Source organism: Dermacentor andersoni, chromosome 3 (genome assembly GCF_023375885.2).
Source record: "Dermacentor andersoni chromosome 3, qqDerAnde1_hic_scaffold, whole genome shotgun sequence".
NCBI lineage: Eukaryota > Metazoa > Arthropoda > Arachnida > Ixodida > Ixodidae > Dermacentor > Dermacentor andersoni.
In genome coordinates, this window is record NC_092816.1 from 235,762,845 (window position 1) to 235,781,857 (window position 19,013).

The 19,013-nt window shown below is 47.5% G+C and overlaps 1 protein-coding gene across 3 annotated transcripts in view; it reads left to right on the forward strand.

Annotated features, from left to right (window-relative positions):
* The window catches only part of LOC126536973 (general transcription factor 3C polypeptide 3-like), a 312,777-nt gene that overhangs the window by 150,074 nt on the left and 143,690 nt on the right, over positions 1-19,013 (forward strand). The window lies entirely within an intron of this gene.

The following is a 19,013-nucleotide window of genomic DNA, read 5'->3' on the forward strand; positions in this document are numbered from 1 at the left end:
AAACAAAGTGTATGTTTTAGTTGACAATGTGAGTGCTTTTGCTTTAGTTGATACCGGGGCGGCAGTTTCTGTTATGAGCCTGTCCTTCACAAATTGTCATGGACAAAACATTGTTTTCTTGGGATCGGAACGCTACCTTTAGCGGAATTGGGGGGGAAATGTTGCGCCCACTTGGGGTGTTCTGTTTCAGTTATGATAGGGGACCAGACATTTCGAAGTGAATTTACTGTGCTTGCACGTACAACGCATAACATTATTTTAGGAATTGATTTCTTGCATGAGTAGGGGGCAACTTTGGATTGTGGATGTGGCGTGATTTCTCTTTGCCGCGACGTGCGAACTTCAATGACAGATAACACCAGTGATGCCGCCGTCATTTTCTCCATGTCGCAAGATGTGTGTTTGCCCCCTCAGACTGCAATGTTTGTCCCTGAATACTTCTAGCCCTCGTACGGCTTCTTGTTGTGGTTTAGCCGAGCCCGATTATAACAACGCGCTCAAGAAAAATGTGATAGTCCCTCGCTCCCTCGTTGTCACCACTGATGGTTGTACTCGTTTGTGGACAGTGAATGTTTCAACCCAATCCATAACATTGCCGCTAGGACTTAAACTGGCAAGTTTTGATGAACAAGCCATTGTCAGTGTCGGAACGGTCGAAATGTCAACTGCTGGGAGAAAATCCAACCCCGATTCCAGCCATGATAATTCTGCTGACTTTAAGCGCATGATTAACAAGTCGCTGTCATCTAGGGAGCAGTGTCTGCTTCAAGGAGTACTCGCTCACTATGCCACAGTGTTTGATTTTGCTCAAGGCCAACGAGCGTCCCATACACCACCAGCGTCTCGTATGCAACATCGCATTCATACAGGGCAAGCGATGCCAATTCATCAGAAACCTTATCACATTTCACCTTCAGAGAGAAAAGTCATCGCCGAGCAAGTCGAAGAAATGTTACAGAAAGGAGTGATCCAGGAATCATGTAGCCTCTGGGCTGCTCCTGTGATTCTAGTCAAGAAGAAAGACAACTTATGGAGATTCTGTGTGGACTATCGCCGCCTAAACACCGTCACAAAGAAAGACGTGTACCCCCTACCACAAATAGATGACGCCGTCGACTGCCTCCACTCCGCGTCATATTTCTCTTCTGTTGATTTATGGTCAGGATATTGGCAAATTCCCATGCACCCCTCAGACAAGGAGAAGACAGCCTTCGTGACACCTGACGGTCTCCTTGAGTTCAACGTTACACCCTTTGGCTTATGCAATGCTCCAGCGACATTCGAGCGATTTATGGATACCATGCTCCGCGGACTCGAATGGGAAATTTGCATGTGCTATTAGACGATGTCATTATCTACAGCCGGATATTTCACAAGCACAATCAGTGCCTGTCAGTCGTTGTTGACTGTATCCAGCAAGCTGGCCTTATATTAAACTCGAAGAAATGTCATTTCGGTGAGCATCAAGCCCTCGTACTAGTCTTTCTGGTCAACAAAGACTGCATATGACCGTACCCTGAAGAGATAGCAGCGGTTTGCGACTTCCATCAGCCACACGCTGTAAAAGATCTACGAAGCTTTTTGGGCCTTTGCTCATATTTCTGGCTCTTCATCAAGAATTTCGCACAGCTTGCCTCTCCCCTCACGCCTCTCCTTCACAGAGACACCCCATACTTGTGGACTGGTGACTGCGAGTCGGCGTTCCAACAGCTGAAATTTTTGTTGACTTCTGAACCAGTTCTGCAGCATTTTGATCCGGCGGCGTCAACTGAGCTGCATACTGATGCCAGCAATGTGGGTATTGGCGCTGTGCTTGTTCAGCTCTGCAATGGCCAGCAGCATGTCATTGCCTATGCTAGTCGAACACTTACAAAAGTGGAGAAAAACTACACCGTTACTGAATTCGAGTGTCTAGCAGTCGTCTTCACCATTCAGAAGTTCCATCCGTATCTACAAGGCCGCATATTCACGATAGTGACTGACCATCATTCACTCTGTTGGCTCATTGGGCTGTGTGACCCGTCTGGCCAATTGGCCCGCTGGGCTTTGTGCCTTCAAGAATACAGCTTTTCCATTAACTACAAGAGCGGACGCTGTCACACGGATGCTGATTGCCTATCCCGTTTCCCTTCGCCCCACACTAAAGCCGACGATGATGACTTTGATGACTACCTAGTGTCCATCTCTTCCAACTTTCCTGACCCGAGTTCCTTCAAGAGTGAGCAACGTTGTGACCCTACCTTGGAATCCCTACGGGCAGCTGCACATAAGCCAGTAGGAACAACACCGTTTGCTTTTCGTAATGGTTTGCTGTACAAAAAAAAAAAAAAACCCGGCTGATGTCCTCCATTGCTTCTAGTTGTGCCCGAAAACCTGCGCCCTGCTGTCCTTCGTTCCATGCATGACGATATCACGTCCGGGCACCTTGGCTTTGCACGCACACTACACCGATTTAGACAGATTTTTCTGGCCCAAGCTCTGGAAAACAACGAAACAGTATGTCGCCAGCTGTACTGTTTGCCAGCGCCACAAGCAAACGACGACGGCCCCAGCAGGCTATTCGCAACCAGTTAGGCCACCGACGTTACCCTTTGAAAAAGTCGGCATCAACTGGCTTGGCCCGCTCCCAAAGACGTCAGCTGGCTACCGCTGGATTATTGTATGCGTGGACTATCTTACTCGCTACACGGAAACGGCGGCACTTCCATCTGCCACTGCAACAAATGTCTCGTCATTTTTGTTGCATCACGTCATACTCCGTCACGGTGCTTCCCAGGTTGTCATCAGTGACCGTGGATGGCAATTCACCGCCGACGTCGTTGAAAAACTTTACGGCTTTGTGGTTCTGCATATCGTCATTCCACCCCTTACCACCCGCAAACGAATGGCCTCACGGAGTAGACAAATCGAACCCTACCAACATGTTATCAATGTATGTCGCTGCTGACCACAAAAATTGGGACGACGTGTTACCTTTTGCACTGTATGCATACAATAGTGCCAAGCACGAAGTTACTGGATATGCACCATTTTTTGTGCTGTACACACGTGCTCCCCAGAGATTTCTTTACACTATTCTACCTTTATCGTGTCAAGATCCTTCCATTGCCCGAACTCTGCGTCGTGCTGAAGAAGCATGTTGACTGGCGCATCTTAGGACGTTGTCCTCACAAAGCAACAGCAAGATTCGCTATGATGCATGGCATATCCCCGTCAGCTTTACTCCCAGTGACTATGTTTGGTTGTGGACACCTGTTCGCAAAAAGGGATTGTACCGCAAGTTTCTCGCCACTTACACCGGACCATTCGTCATACTCAGCCGCTTGAGTGATGTGAACTATATCGTTGCCAAAGTGACTGCAAGTAATCGGCGTTTACGTGCGACGCAAGTTGTTCACGTGGCCAGACTCAAGCACTACAATCACAGGTCCCTTCAACTCGCTCAGCGAGTTTCATCTGCCTCCGGGGAAAATGTCGCAACACTGCGCGACTGAGGCAAAGGAAGTAGTAGTAGAGTGGGTGCACATAATCTTGGGGTACTCTGCGCCAGCTGGGCCTTGCCTATGGCTTTCTCTTGGACCTGGTTCCACCTTGTAAATAAACATCTTTCGTAACAGTATGAAGTGGAGCGAGCAGCGAGGACATCAGGATGTTGTATTGTCGCCCAGAGGTTATTTATTAATTAATTTATTTATTTATAATACCCTCAGGGCTTACATGAAGCATTACAGAGGGGAGGGGCTAATAGGTACAGATAACTATACAAAAAAAAGAAAACACAATAATCAAATAACAGTCCAATGTTGAAAATAACGCAAGTTAGAGCGACACATAAGCATATAATAAAAATACAGACGCAATATTATACAGATTAGTAATACAGACGAAATATAAATGCATGGTATACATCATGAAAGTTAGTCAGAAGATAAGCACATATTGATAGAGATAAATAATAATACAAAATATACTTTTTGTAGATTAGGTAGGTAGTACAATGGAAATAATTTATGAACACTACTGATCAGAAGAAACCAGAGCTACTCTACATATGTAAATATATTAAAGTCAAGATATACTAGATAATGTTAGTAAGTGCCTTACGGAAGTCGTCGGCGTTAATAATACAGACTAGCAGATCTGGTAGGTGATTCCATTCCTGGCATGTTTTTGGATGAAACGAGTTACCATAGGTAGACGTCCTGTGGGATGGCATGTTCGCTTTATGACGATGGTCCAAGTGTGCAGAAGTAAAAGAGGCTGGTTTGATATAGCCTGATTTGAGCATGGTAATTGAATGGTATATATTTTGGAACAAACAAAGGCGAGCAATTTTTCTGCATTTAGTGAGGGGATATATACATTGGGGAGGGCAAGTTTCATGCTAGTTACGCTTGTTTTGCGCTGGTAATTGTTAAGAATAAAATGAAGGGAACAATTCTGTACAGCTTCTAAGGTGTTGATTAGTGTTTATTGATGAAGGTCCCATATTGCTGATGCATATTCTAGATTAGGTCAAATGTAGGTAACGTATAACTGTTTATTTAGAGAAGGAGGTGCCAGCGGGAAATTGCACTTCAGGTTACTCAGCATGTGATTAGCTTTGGATGTAATATGTTCAATATGTCGTTTGCATGAGAGGTTATTTGTAATGTGCACTCCGAAGTACTTATAACATGATACTGATTCGAGTGAGATGTTGTTAACGTATTAGGAGAAGTTAATTGGTTACGCGAAATTCTCATGAATATACATATTGAGGCATTAAGATTTATGTACCAGTGAGAGCACCAGGTTGTTACGTTATCTAAATCTGATTGTAGTGTAATCATGTCAGAATCATTAGTTATCTTCCGGTAAACTACGCAATCGTCGGAAAATAAGCAAACAGAACTGGTGATATGATTAGGCAGGTCATTAATATAAATGAGGAAAAGTAAAGGCACGATCTCGATCACGTTCACCTAAAAAGATCACGAGAGGTGCTCGTGATGCCTGCGGCAACAAGGACGTTCTACGTCCGCCGCCAAGGTCTGAGTGGTGGCGCGGGCTAACACTCCCAGGGCTCTACTAGTACGCATCAATACCCATGAAAGTGGATGGGGAAACAGCGCCGCCGTAGCTCAATTGGTAGAGCATCGCACGCGAAATGCGAAGGTTGTGGGTTCGGTTCCCACCTGCGGCAAGTTGTTTTTTCATCCCCTTTGATTTCCATTAATTTATCGTTTCTTTATTTCATTTATTAAGCAGAAGTAATTTCCCCTGTGTTGTCCTTGGTGTCAGTGTTTGTTGGCTTCTCATGATATTGTCATTAATAGTTACATATTAAGTACGACTAGAAAGAAAGGTACAAATTCATTTGAATATTAAAGGGTCAATATTTAGAAGGCTTAGCTTATGTATAAGTAGCTGGTGATCAACTTTATCAAAAGCTTTAGAAAAATTAAAGATACAGCCCGTCACAAAACCCAAGTCCAAAAACCCATGCAAGTCATTAGTAAATGTTAATAGTTGTGTTTCACGAGAACATGATTTCCTGAACCCGTGTTGATAACAGCTAAAAAAATTATTTGATTCGAGGAAATTTGCAACGTGAGTGAAGATTATATGTTCAAAGATTTTGCAAGGTGCCGAGGTTAACAAAATAGGTCTGTAATTCAGTAGGTTATGTCGGCCCTCGTATTTCACAAGCGGGATCACCTTGCTGGTTTTCCAGTCAATAAGTGATCGATTAAAAATAAGAGTAAGTATGGTGGCGCCTGGAATCGACGCCACATCAGTGCCGCATGGCGATGGCCGCTCTGCCCGGGAAATTGGGGCTCGGGTGCCCGCTGGGTCGAGGGTAATGGGATCCATCGCTAGAAAGCGTATGGATGGCAAAGGATGTTTGCCATGCAGAATGATTGGGAAAATGTGATGTTAAGTAGAGAAGCGCAACGATAATTCGCAACTTGAGCCCCTGAATCATTTACGAGGCTTATACTGTTATCCTGGTACATTTAATAATGTTCCAGAAGCGTTTCGGGTTAGTTTTCTATCAGAGATGGTAGGGTCAAGTTAAAGAAATTAAATTTGGACGTGTTTAAAACGCTTGTATAGGCTTTGGCAGCAGATTTGTATGCTGACCATCTATCGGCGTTTAATGATCTTTTGACGGAACGGAAAAGTCTGCTTTTTTGTTGTATAATCGTTTCAGATGGTCATTGTACCAAGGGGTGTTAGAAGATATATTAATTGCTCGAAGTAGAATATATTTGCTGATGAGATGCATTCCTGTAGTTTTGAAAGACAACCACATTTCTTTAACTGATAAGTCAACATGTCTCGCAAGGAAGCAGTCAAGGAAGACCGATAGCTCAGAGTTGATAGCGTTAAAGTTGGCCTTTTTGTAGTCTCTGATATATTTAGGGTTTTTTTACTTTTGTAGAAGGGATAGAAATAGTAAAGTGTAAGGTGTAATGGTCACTTAGGCCAGGCACGTGGGTTACTGGTGAAGTGTTACTAGGATGATTGGTTAGAATAAGGTCAAGGCAAGGAACATGTAGTAGATGTCATATGTGTTGGTTTGATAACCAGCTGCGAAAGGTTAAAATCTGAGCAAACACTCAGAAAATCTGCAGCCTCTGCAGATGCCGGGTCAGAAAAGGGGCAGGAACGTGACCAGTCAATAGTATGGAAATTAATGTCTCCTAAGAGAAACACGGGTGAACTAGGGAATCGAACAGATATTCCGTTTAAGGTGTCATTAATTTTTACCGCAAAATCACAATCGGGATTAGGTGGATGATAACAGACACCTATGATTATTTGAAACCGATAGATAGGTAGCACCAGAGTAATTCCAAATGAGTAGTCACACTCAAAAGGAACTATTCGGAACTAGGGTTAATAGGAATTAAAACACCACCACCTATCCTATCGGCACGGTTGGTCTAGACGGTATACAGTACATTTTTTTGTTGTAGTGAAACAGCTCGCCTGTCTTGATTTTGTCAGAGAGCCAGGTTTCCTTTAGTACAACAATATCAGCTCCAGTATCGTTAATTAGACTGTTCAAACTATCCCTTTTAGGAAAAACACTCCGAATGTTAGTAAAAATTATGGATGCTGTTATGGATGATGAGCCTCCACCCCTCGCATGTGCCTACTTTTTTCCTGCACAGACTATTTCCGAACGGGTTGCTCCTGGGAACGTGGTGACAGCATTGGCCGGTTGTGTCAGTAGTCACTTCGGTAACAGAATTTTTGTCAGTATTGAACATGTAGCACTTTCACTCCGAAGATAATCTCTTGCAGCTTAATTTGAAGTTAGTGTTTAAGCCTCTGGCGAATCCCAGAGGTCTCTTCCGGGCATGATGTGTTGTAGCGCAAAAGTCTTCGCTTACACTGATACCAGTTCCCCCGAAAGCAGACCGTTTGGAAAACACCAGCTCTTTTGTCTTAAAAGTGGCAAGCTGCACTACTAGAGGCCAGGTTTTTTCCGCTGACAAATTTATCGATTTTATGTGCACGCTCTATGCTATCTAGTGGTAGACGTACATCAAGCTTGTCTGAGGCAATGGAGATGACTATTTGTTCACACTGACGCGCATTCTCAGACAGGCCATTGGATATCCCAAAGAATATGAGTGTTCCTCGTCATGATCTGTCTTCCACGTCGTCGAGCTGCTCGCGAAGCGTTGCGGTCTCTTGCTGTACACATTTAACATTTTGACACGTGTCACTCATTTCTTGCTGTAAAGCCTCGAAGCCAACAGTCTGACATTCTAGAGCTTGTAGGCGGTCATTAATATCAGTGATGCTGGCTGTGATAGACTGCTGTGAACGTTTAGGCTCTTTTATCGCCTGTGACATACATGATTGGTTTGTTTCTATGTGAATACAATGGGTGTTTGTTTCTTTTACAATTTTAAGCAGTTCGGCCATAACCTTTTCATCGGGACCAGGATTTTGCTCTATGTCGCCACTCATCAACAAGAGTAAATTGCAAAAAGGATCAAACACTGCTTCTGGGCATGGAAGCACAATTATAAAGCGGTCTTCAGACCTGAAGCATTTGGTAGGCAGCATAGAAAAACGACCAACCTGCACAAATAGGAAGATACAGCATGAGGCTTTCATCCTGCTTGTGCTTCCATGCCCACTGGTGACAACGCGGGTGAAGTCGGCTCTTATGCTCGGCGATATCAGCAGTGTGGATGTCATTGTGCCTAGGTGGCGGTTTCAGTAGTAATCGGGAAAAGCGTCAGGCGCGCTCCGAGTGGCTTAGCCAGGATGTTCATTGATTGGCTAGTGTGAGTGCATCTTGTTGGCGCACCCGGAAAATGCATTCGTCGAAGAAGTGCTGTTGAAGACACTGACGGAGGCTGCAGGATTCCGACTGCAGCTTGTGAAAATGGCCAGAAACTGCACAAATGGGAAGGTACAGCATGAGGCTGTCACCCTGCTTGTGCTTCCATGCCCACTCTCTGAAATTTCCGAAGCTCTTCGAATGATCTAACAAAATTTCGAGCATTGTCATTGTAGATATTTTTACAAAGCCCTCGACGTGGCACAAACTTTTGTAAAACAAATAAAAAGCTTCTTTAAGTCATGTTCCTTACTAACTCGAGTTAGACAGCTCTTGTGATGGAGCACGTAAATAGCAAACTGTACGTTTGCTGCTTTCCTTCGTTTTCAATGTAGAGAGGTCCGTCCCGCAAAGTCAACATTGCTGACAAGGAATGGAGGTGCCTTTATTACTTAGTCATAGCGCAGCAGAGGCATTTCCTCGTGGAATGGCTTTGACTGCTGTCACTGTCAGATTACATGGGTTCGTATGGTTTTCTTCACAAGTTGATGAGGACAAAGGATCCGAAACTTTTCGCAGACTTGTGTTAAGGTGTCAGGAATGCCTCCATGGAGCACTTTCAAATGGGAATGTTGTATAATAAACGTGCTCAAGTGCAAGTCTCATATCAAACAGTGGGATCCATGCATATCTTCTGCAGTCTGTGTTATTCCTAACTCGTCTGTTCATTAAGGAACAGTTGTCTCACGGGGCTGTAGGAAGGAAGAGGTCTTTTTTTTTTTTGGCCTGCTGTCCTCTTCCACTCTGTAGTAATGGTCATTCCTTAAGGATCAGAAAACCTTTGGCTTCTCTAGTTTCTGCTGATAAAAGTGGTCTGCATATGTGAAACAGAGTGGAGTCATTAACTTTACCATCTAAGAGCCAGAGGACATATATACCGAGTTTAATGAGTGTAAGATGACTTCCAAGTCTGAAATCAGCCTGGAACCCGCCGTAGTTGCTCAGTGGCTATGGTGTTAGGCTGCTGAGCACGAGGTCGCGGGATCGAATCCCGGCCACGGCGGCCGCATTTCGATGGGGGCGAAATGCGAAAACACCCGTGTACTTAGATTTAGGTGCACGTTAAAGAACCCCAGGTAGTCGAAATTTCCGGAGTCCCCCACTACGGCGTGCCTCATAATCAGAAAGTGGTTTTGGCACGTAAAACCCCATAATTCAATTTAATCAGCCTGGAAGAAGTTGTAGAACACTTTGTAAGCATGGACGCCCTTAAACCTGAGCAGCTGGATGACCTGAAGGGGCTGCTAGGGAATATCTTGATCGATATAGCAATCGGCCGATAGAACCGAACTAATAACAAATGAAATAGAGCTGACATCAGCCGAACCTGTAAGATCAAAGCCTTAGAGGGTGTTTCCACGACAGAGAGAAATTATGGAGGCATAGATACAATGCATGCTAGAGTTCAGAGTTATCGAGCCCGCTGAGAGTGACTACACCTCACCGCTAATGCTTGTGGAAGCCCCTAATAAGGACCCTCATCTGTGTGTTGACTACATGAAGTTAAATGCCATCACCAGGGATCAGTTGTACCCGATACCCAACATTGTGGAATCAATCGAATGAGTCAGCGCTGCTAAATATGTTTCGACTCTAGATCTCATGTGCAGACATTGGCAAGTTCCCCTTTCAGAAAGTGCCAGCCGCTATGCTGCATTTACCTCACCTGTAGGCACTTTTTGCCCTCGTTCTTAATTCGGGCTGAAGAACACGCCGTTTACGTCTCTAGGTTGGTGGATATTGTTACGTGAAGCTGAAGCCGAATACTATTTACAATTTATTTACAGGGAAGCTCACGGAGGCGAAAATGGCAACACTGTATCAAGCCGGCACACACGTCATCTTCGTCCTTCTCAGTGCAGCCACACTGTGGCGGCTGTTTCGTAGCATCACCCCGGCTGTAGTAGCATCCTCCCGGTGCTTAATCGACACATCCACGGTGAAAGGTCTTTGGTATGGTTTTAGTCTGGCCACGTGAACGATGTCACTTGCAGCTGATGATGACGCTGAGAGATCGGCGGGGATGATTTCATACGTGACATCGGTCACTTGTCGTACCACACGGTAAGGGCCAGTGTAGCGCGGCAGCAGCTTTTCGGAAAGGCCCACACGTCGAACGGGTGACCAGAGCAGCACCAGAGAAACCAGAGAAAAGTGCACGTCACGATGGTGGCAATCATAGAGGCATCTCTGATGCTCCTGTGAGGCCTCGAGATGGGTGCGGGCGAGCTGGCGCGCGTGGTCGGCGTGTGCAATCGCGTCGCAGGCGTATTCAGTGGCGGAACGTTTGGCCGAGGGCAGCAAAGTGTCCAAGGGCAACACGGGTTCTCGGCCATATAGGAGATAGAATGGTGAATAGCCAGCGGTGTTGTGACGCGATGAATTATACGTGAACGTCACATATGGTAAGTGAAGATCCCAGTCATGGTGGTCGGTCGCAATGTACTTCGAAAGCATGTCGGTGATGGTCCTGTTGAGGCGCTCCGTGAGGCCGTTGGTCTGTGGGTGGTAGGACGTGCTGAACTCGTGCTTTGTCGAGCAGGAGTGGAGGATGTCCGCGACGACTGCCGACAGAAAACTGCGGCCACGGTGAGTGAGTAATTGGCGCGGAGCACCGTGCACTAAAATGGTGTCATAGAGCAGAAAGTCAGCAGCGTCAGTAGCACAACTTGTCGGGAGGGCTTTGGTGATTGCGTACCGCGTAGCATAATCGGTAGCGACGGCGACCCATTTATTTCCGGAGCCCGAGAGAGGAAATGGTCCAAGAAGGTATAGACCAACACGGAAAAAGGGTTCGGGTGGGATGTCGATCGGCTGGAGACATCCAGCTGGAGGTGTGGAGGGCTTCTTCCGGCGCTGACAGGGCTCACAAGCGGCAACGTAGTGCCGCACGTAGCGGGCGATACCCGGCCAAAAGAATCGACGGCGTACACGGTCGTATGTGCGCGAGATGCCCAAGGGAGCATCGTGAAGTTGCTGTAGGACAGTTGAACGCAGGTGCGATAGAATGACGAGGAGAAGGTCAAGGCCGTGTGGATCAAAATTGCGGCGGTATAATGCCCCCTCCTTAAAGAGAAACATCCGGAGAGAGGCGTTGCCAGGAGTTGACTCCAGATGGTCGATGAGGGCTCGTAATGAAGGATCGCGCCGTTGGTTGTTGCTGGTTTGAAGCAACTGGGACACAGAGAAAATGCAAGCGAGGGCGTCCGCATCAGCCGGTTCGTCGACGGGGTAGCGGGACAAACAATCGGCATCCTGGTGCAAGCGTCCCATCTGATATACCACGGAGAAGGTATATTCTTGCAGGCGTAACGCCCAGCGAGCGAGTCGTCCCGTGGGGTCCTCTAGCGAGGATAGCCAGCAGAGAGCGTGGTGATCAGGGATGATACAAAAGGGGCGTCCGTACAAGTACTGACGAAATTTCGCAACAGCCCACACAAGAGCTAGGCACTCATGCTCTGTGATGGAATAATTGCACTCGGCGGGTGATAGAAGTCGGCTGGCAAAGGCTATAACGCGATCATGTCCACGTTGGCGCTGTGCTAACACTGCTCCTATGCCGTGACCACTGGCATCAGTTCGAACTTCCGTTGAGGCAGACGGGTCAAAGTGGGCCAAAATTGGAGGCGTGGTAAGGAGAGTAGTCAGCTGCGAAAAAGATGCGGCATGGTCAGGACCCCAAGAAAAAGGGGCGTCGTTCTTCAAGAGGTCGGTAAGGGGACGTACGATGGTCGCAAAATCCTTCACAAAGCGTCGGAAATAAGAGCACAGCCCTACGAAACTATGAACGTCCTTGGTAGACTTCGGAACAGGAAAATTCGGCGGAGACCGGCGCGGCGGAACACATCAAGAATCGCTGAAAGACGGTCTAGATGCATGTCGAATGTGCGCGAATAAACGATTACGTCGTGCAGATAGCACAAACAGGTGGACCACTTGAACCCCTGAAGCAAAGAGTCCATCATTCATTCGAAGGTGGCGGGCGCGTTACAGAGACTAAAAGGCATCACCTTGAACTGATAAAGGCCGTCAGGGGTAACAAATGCAGTCTTCTCTCGGTCCATGTCATCGACGGATATTTGCCAGTAGCCAGACCGTAAGTCGATAGAAGAAAAATAGGTTGCCCCGTACAGGCAGTCTAGGCGTCATCAATACGTGGCAAAGGGTACACGTCCATTTTTGTGATTTTGTTCAGGTGGCGATAATCTACACAAAAGCGCCGCGTGCCGTCCTTCTTTTTGCAAGTACGACGGGAGATGCCCAGGGACTACAGGAAGGCTCGATATTGGCCTTTGCAAACATCTTTTTGACTTCCTGTTGGATAACAGCTCGTTCCGACGCAGAAACACGATATGGACATCGGTGAATAGGGTTCGCATCGCCAGTATTTATGCGATGAGTCATGACGGACGTTTGACCTAAGGGTCTATTGTCAAAGTCAAAAATGTCGTGATAGCCTTCAAGAACGCGGCTAAGAACTTCAGCTTGAGCAGATGGAAGGTCAGAGGAGACCTTCATCTTAATGTTGACGTCAGTACCGTGCGATGACGTCACGGTATGGGCTGAGCTGTAACGATCTGCCACTGTGAAAGGCTCGACCTCATCATCCTGCAAAGCGCTAATTATAGTTCGGAGGTCGAGTAGGTTCGAGTAGGTCGGAGAAGGAGCACGGCGTGATGGGGGCGAGCGAGATTGGCGGCGGGAGGGGGAAGGCGAGCGGGAGTAGCGGGGTCGTGTCAAAGGTGTCGCAGGGTCAGATGATGGAGCGGGCATAGAAGGGGCGAAGGAAAAGGATGCGCTAGAGGGGTGAGGGGGGTAATCAGGATAATAGCGCGTCGGAGAAGTCCAGCGGCTGCGGCAGTGGCGAGCGACATGTCCAATGCGTCGGCAGTTACAACAGACCGGTTTGTCGTCCACGCTTTGCCATTCGGAGGGGTTGCGCTGTCCATAAGAGGAGTAAGAAGAGCACGGTGAGGATGTGCGTGGAAACAAAGGTTCCGAGCGTACGGAACAAATGGATTGCAGGCCGACGTTGGACAACTCTTGACGGACGACGGCCTGGATCAAGGAGATTGTCACCGGAGAATGATCAGGTAATGCGAATGAAGGGGCCGCCGGTTGTGCCGCTTCGACCTCACGACGAATGATGCGGGCCAAGTTGTCACATCGCGACGGCTGGTGGAAGAGGTCGTCACAGGATGACGTAGCAGCTGTGTTGGGAAGTCGCGTGATGTGCTGGGATACCCGGCGGCTTTTAGCATGCTCGAGACGGCGGCACTCCTTGAGGATGGTATCGATGCTGGTGACATGCGTAAACACCAGTAAATTGAAGGCGTCGTCAGCAATGCCTTTGAGGACGTGATTAACCTTATCGTCCTCAGTCATGTTCGTGTCAGCCTTGGCACAAAGGGCCAAGGCGTCGAGAATGTACGACACGTAGGACTCGGTCGACGTCTGTACACGTGTGGCAAGGGCTTTCTTGGCATTGACTTGTCGACCAAACGGATTGCCAAAAAGGTCGCGTAGCTTGTCTTTGAAGAGATCCCAGCTCAAGATCTCCTCTTCTTGAGTCTGGAACCACGCCAATGGAGCTCCGTCGAGGTAGAAAAGTGCGTCGGCAAGCATAATAGTCGGACCCCACCTGTGACTGGTGCTGACACGTTCGTATAAGCGGAGCCAGTCATCAACATCAGTACTGCCGACTCCGTTGAATACTCCAGGATCCCGAGGAGGGGAAACGGTGACGTAGGTCGGGGCTGCAGGCGGAGATGCTTGCGTAGATGAAGTGCCGCCAGCAGGAGTCGAAGTGGCATTGTCGCCGTTGCGACCGCTGTGAAGCTCCATGACAGGTACGGGGAACGTCCACCTCCACCAAATTAATCTTACGTGAAGCTGAAGCCGAATACTATTTACAATTTATTTACAGGGAAGCTCACGGAGGCCGAAATGCCGATGCTATATCAAGCCGACACACACGTCGTCTTCGTCCTCCTCAGTGCAGCCACACTGTGGCGGCTGTTCCGTAGCAATATTGTACTGAAAGACTTGCAGTAGTTCGCATTGTCATATCTTGTTGATGTCAAAATTTTTTCTGACAGCTGGAAATGTCACGTAATCGCACCTCAAGCACGTGTGCTTGTAGTTGAGGAATGCAGGCTTAATGATGAAGGCAGAAAAATGTAGATTTGGCTGCTCGCAGGTATGCAGTATAAACATGCAGTATTTATTCACTTCACGCAACAAAAGTGTTATTTTTGTGTGATGCCTTGGCAGCCTAGCAGCGATGACAGCGACCTCAAACTTACGGAAGCTGCGAGCCAGCTTTTCAGCCCGCCCCCTCTCCTCGGCAAACACTCGCATAGCAGATTCCTCGTTAGCGTTACGTATTCTTCGTGCACGCGTGCAGTAGCACTGCAGAAGTCGCGGGGCGCCTTTTTCATTGCGGGGTGCTGTTCTCGTCGCGACGATTACATTCATGAGACTGACATAACGCGCAGCTTCTGCCACTGTCGGGCCTGAATCGCCCGTGCTGTCGCTAGTCGACACAACGGTGTCGAACAACAGAGGCAACGACGGCGAGAAGTCTAACCTCGTAGCCGACATCTCTTCGCGGTCGCAGCAGCACTGCCGAGCAACTTCTTCGCATTCCAAATGCCACACATCGTAGTCAACAGCAGATCCGTGTCGCGTGCCAGCACCGACTTCTTCATGTCACGTTCGATAGCACAAACGATGTCTAATTTTTCTTCTATCCTGAGCACCCAGCATCTTTCTTATCCGAGCTTCGGCATGACGCGAGCCCCTGGTTGCACGATGCCACATGCTCTCACTCTCTCTGACACGGCCCAAAAGTGATGTTGATGCTGATGTGGCTTCACGCGCAAAAGCACAGGGCACTTGGAGGCTGTTGTTCCAATCCCCTAGGCTTGTTGTTCTGCCGGGCCGCCCAATGGAAGACAACGCACCGCCGTGTTTGCGCGACGAAAAGTGGAAACACTACGTGCTAACCGATACGTATGCAATAAGCTGGTACAGTTTATGCAGAAACTAAACACATTATGTTCAATGGCCACTGAGTCGGGGATTTGACTTTACTACTTTTAAAGCGGAACTACTGTTTAGGCGGGTACGGTTTAACGAGGTTTTACTGTACAACTTCCCCATTAGTTATAAGAAGGGAAAGCTGCCAGCAGTGTGGATAGTTTGAGCAGGCTAATTTGAAACTTGTTCTTCATTTAAGAATCCCGACTATTTTTTTTCTTTTTGTTAAGTCAAGATGATCCTCTTTCTCTTAGCAGGAATCCATCAATGATTGCTAGTTTTGTCAGCACGAAATCCCTTCAGAAATTTACATAGCGAAATGCAGCATTTGCTGTTTCGGCACTCATGTTTTCTTTGAAGCATGGCAGGTCTAAAGCTAGATCCAGGATACTTCATATTTATACAGAGCCGTGTTGTGGGGTTCGCTGTGCTGTGGCCTGTCATTGCAAGATGTTTTGAAGTGTATTTCAGCATTTCATAGCTGGTTGCTGCAAGCCAAATCATCCCCCATGCCACTAGCCATTCTCTTCTTGCCCGGCACTGGCCACTTGAGATTTTTCGGGCCATGGAGGAGCTGTTACAATCAGCCAGCAGGGGTAGTGACCTTCTAGCCTCTCCTACCCCGCTGCTATAAATTGCTTCATGAAGCCAACAATGCGTCCCCTTCAGACTGGCATGCAGCACCAGTAAGGCGAGACACGTTTGGCGCACCGAATATTGTTTGTTGATTTACTGTCACCTTCATGGACCAATGGGAGCAAGAAAGAAAATCTTGGAAAAGGGTGTTCTGATTTTGCCACGGTCGTTTGACAGACGCCCCAGCTAGCTGCTGGGTCATCCCAGGAACCAAAATGTGTCAGCTTGAGTCAAGTGTGACAACCTCTGTCTAGGAGGCTCCCCTCCTTTCTGTGTGTTCAGTGAACACAGGAGTTGGAACCCTCCCCCTCAACGCAGGTCCTTCGATTATTTTGGACGCTATGATTGGACAAAGGTTGGCTGGCAATTTCCCTGGCCTAGGAATCAAGGGAGGACAAAGGGGGTTCAAGCAGACGTTTTTGGCTCCTCAGGGTGTGCTTCAATTCAATCATGCTAGACTGTTGAAATGTTATGTTCTTTCCTGTTCATGTAGATATTGTAAATAAACCCAGTCTCTTTGTTCTCGATGAGAATGGTTTCCTCCCTTTAACAACGTCCTTAGCGTGGATGAGCCAGATGACGGTATGGGTCAGCTACCCCGTTTGACGTGCCCTACCTCAACTCTTGCAGAGTGTTCTAGTGCAAGAATTTTTCAAATTGGTTTATTAGTAGCTGAGATATACATATTTCAGTGCCATGAACCCATGATTTCAGGAGGCAAGCGTCACCGCCAACAAGGACACTCTCTGCTTGCCCCGTCTAGCCTCCACAAGTGAAATTCCTTCCCTGCGTGCACCCATACTCTCTAAAATCATGTGACGCATACGTCACAGGCCCCACCTTCATTTTTTTTTTCCTCGCTTTTTTGCTACGCAGTGCACTTTCATTGATGGTGTCAAACATGAGCTGTTGCGTTTGTCTAGTTTCACACAGCACACAATTTTGTGTGCTATGCACGAGAACGCCTGACTAGCGGTATAAGTCAGTGCTATGTGAATAATGAGGCAGACACAAGCGGCTCATAGAGCATGATTGCACACTGGAACACGGTGAAAAATGACATACTTTCATTGTATGCGCGCGCGACTGCACGACGTGGGAACAAACAGAAAAAATGGAAGTACATCTCTCTTGCTTTAGTGCGAAGTAAAACAAGAACATGCAGACATTCGGTTTGGGTGTTTCTCTAAACATTAATTCTGCTGGATCAGCAGATTGTGCAAATAATACTCGAATAATACTCGAAGTCACGTGTCACTACGAGCGACGTCACACAGTGCAAGCACGATGTACGTAGGCAGGGCGATGTACTCTCCATGTGGGAGTGCGGCGCCCACGAGGAGAAGGGCAGATGGCATTCGGTGTTAAATTTCAGCTTTTTCTGTGGTGCGTAGCAGTGTAATTCTTAGCAGACATAAGCGTGAGCGTGCATTGTATGCCCGGCACTTGTCAGCTCAAAATGGCCAGACCTGGTGAGGGGCCCTTTAAACAATATTTTAAAAGGTGCCTGGCAATTGGAAAAAGCTAATTTCAATAAGAAAAAAAAATTGATTTTGCTGAATTTGAATTGATGACCAAAAATAAGGTTTCATGCCATGTGCACGATATCTTCACATCGGTGGTATGAAGTAAAGCCGCAACGCTGATAGCGTTGCCTGTAGTGTGAGGACAGTCGTGAGAAGTGCCCGCACAGGAACGCCTGCTTCAACACGTTTTGAGCTTTTATTTCCTGCTGTGCACTCAGCCCGCTGACAGCCGTGCCGACCCCACAGCTGGAGGCACGCACTCGCCTGTCTCGCCCCTCCCCTGAGCAGGCTGCATGCATACAGCCCTTTTCCATTCACACGCTCTCCCTATAGGTATATTGAGGTTAAATATACATGGCATTCTACGGAGAGGAAGTTATGGAGGGTTAAGTACTTTGTTATAGTATTGAGGTCTAACTGTACTGCCAAATGATTTAGTCGTGTGTTTTGGAATGTTTCGTGCCTCTTGTTTAACCCTTTCGCTGTCACGGACGTACCGGTACGTCATCACGCTTCCCCCCCACAGTGTCACTGAATAACCGGTACGTTCTCTATCGTGCGTTCAAACATTCTCTATCGTGCATTCAAAATTTCGCGCCTGAGCTACAATTTCGTATATTCGCTCCGACCTGTGTTAATACATCTATTGAAGAGTACGGTGCGACTGCCACTCCCCACTTTCTCTTTGCTGAGTGGCGCGGTGGCTCCGCGTTCGCTGGATCATGCGTCGCGCGCGTGTAGTTATGGGTTCAAGGGTTTTTCTGCCATCTCCGCTGGTTTGAAGGTTTTTATTTTTCTTCTGTTGGTGTGTCTGCTGCGGCGCGTCAAGTTCAGGCACACGTGCCGTTGCCTCTCCGAAAAGAGTGACTCGATTGCTGCTTTCGCTCTCTCGCCGCACCCTCGCTTCCGACTTGCAGCAGTAAACGTAAAGCCCTTCGAACTTTGTTTAGCCTTTTTTCATCTCCCTCTGTCTTCTTGATCACGCAACATCCCATTTCTCTCCGTCGTGCGGGCGACTGAAAGCGCATCCTTCTCCCTGCGCGCAGTTACTTTCGGATGGCTTAGCGTGCGGGACCTTCGTCTGCTCATTGGAGCGGTGGCTCAATTCCGATTCAGAATACGAGCCGAGCTCGGATTCGGACTCGGACAGAGTCGCATGCGAGGAAGAGGGTTCCACATCGTCAGATTCGGATGTTGAACGGATTTTATAGTCAGGCTGATGATGATGATAATGTTTACTAACAACAGCTGCAGAAGACTGAAATGTGCATATTGCATTGACTATGTAATTTGTATACCAATCATAATCAAAAATAAATTGCTATGTTCAGTCCCTGTTATGCTCGTTCCCTGAAACCAAGCCGACACTGGGGGTGCGTCACGGCCAGAAAGGTCCGACAGCGAAAGGGTTAATTTGACGTGCCACATAATTCGACCAGTTTTTGGCAGTCCTGTGAGGG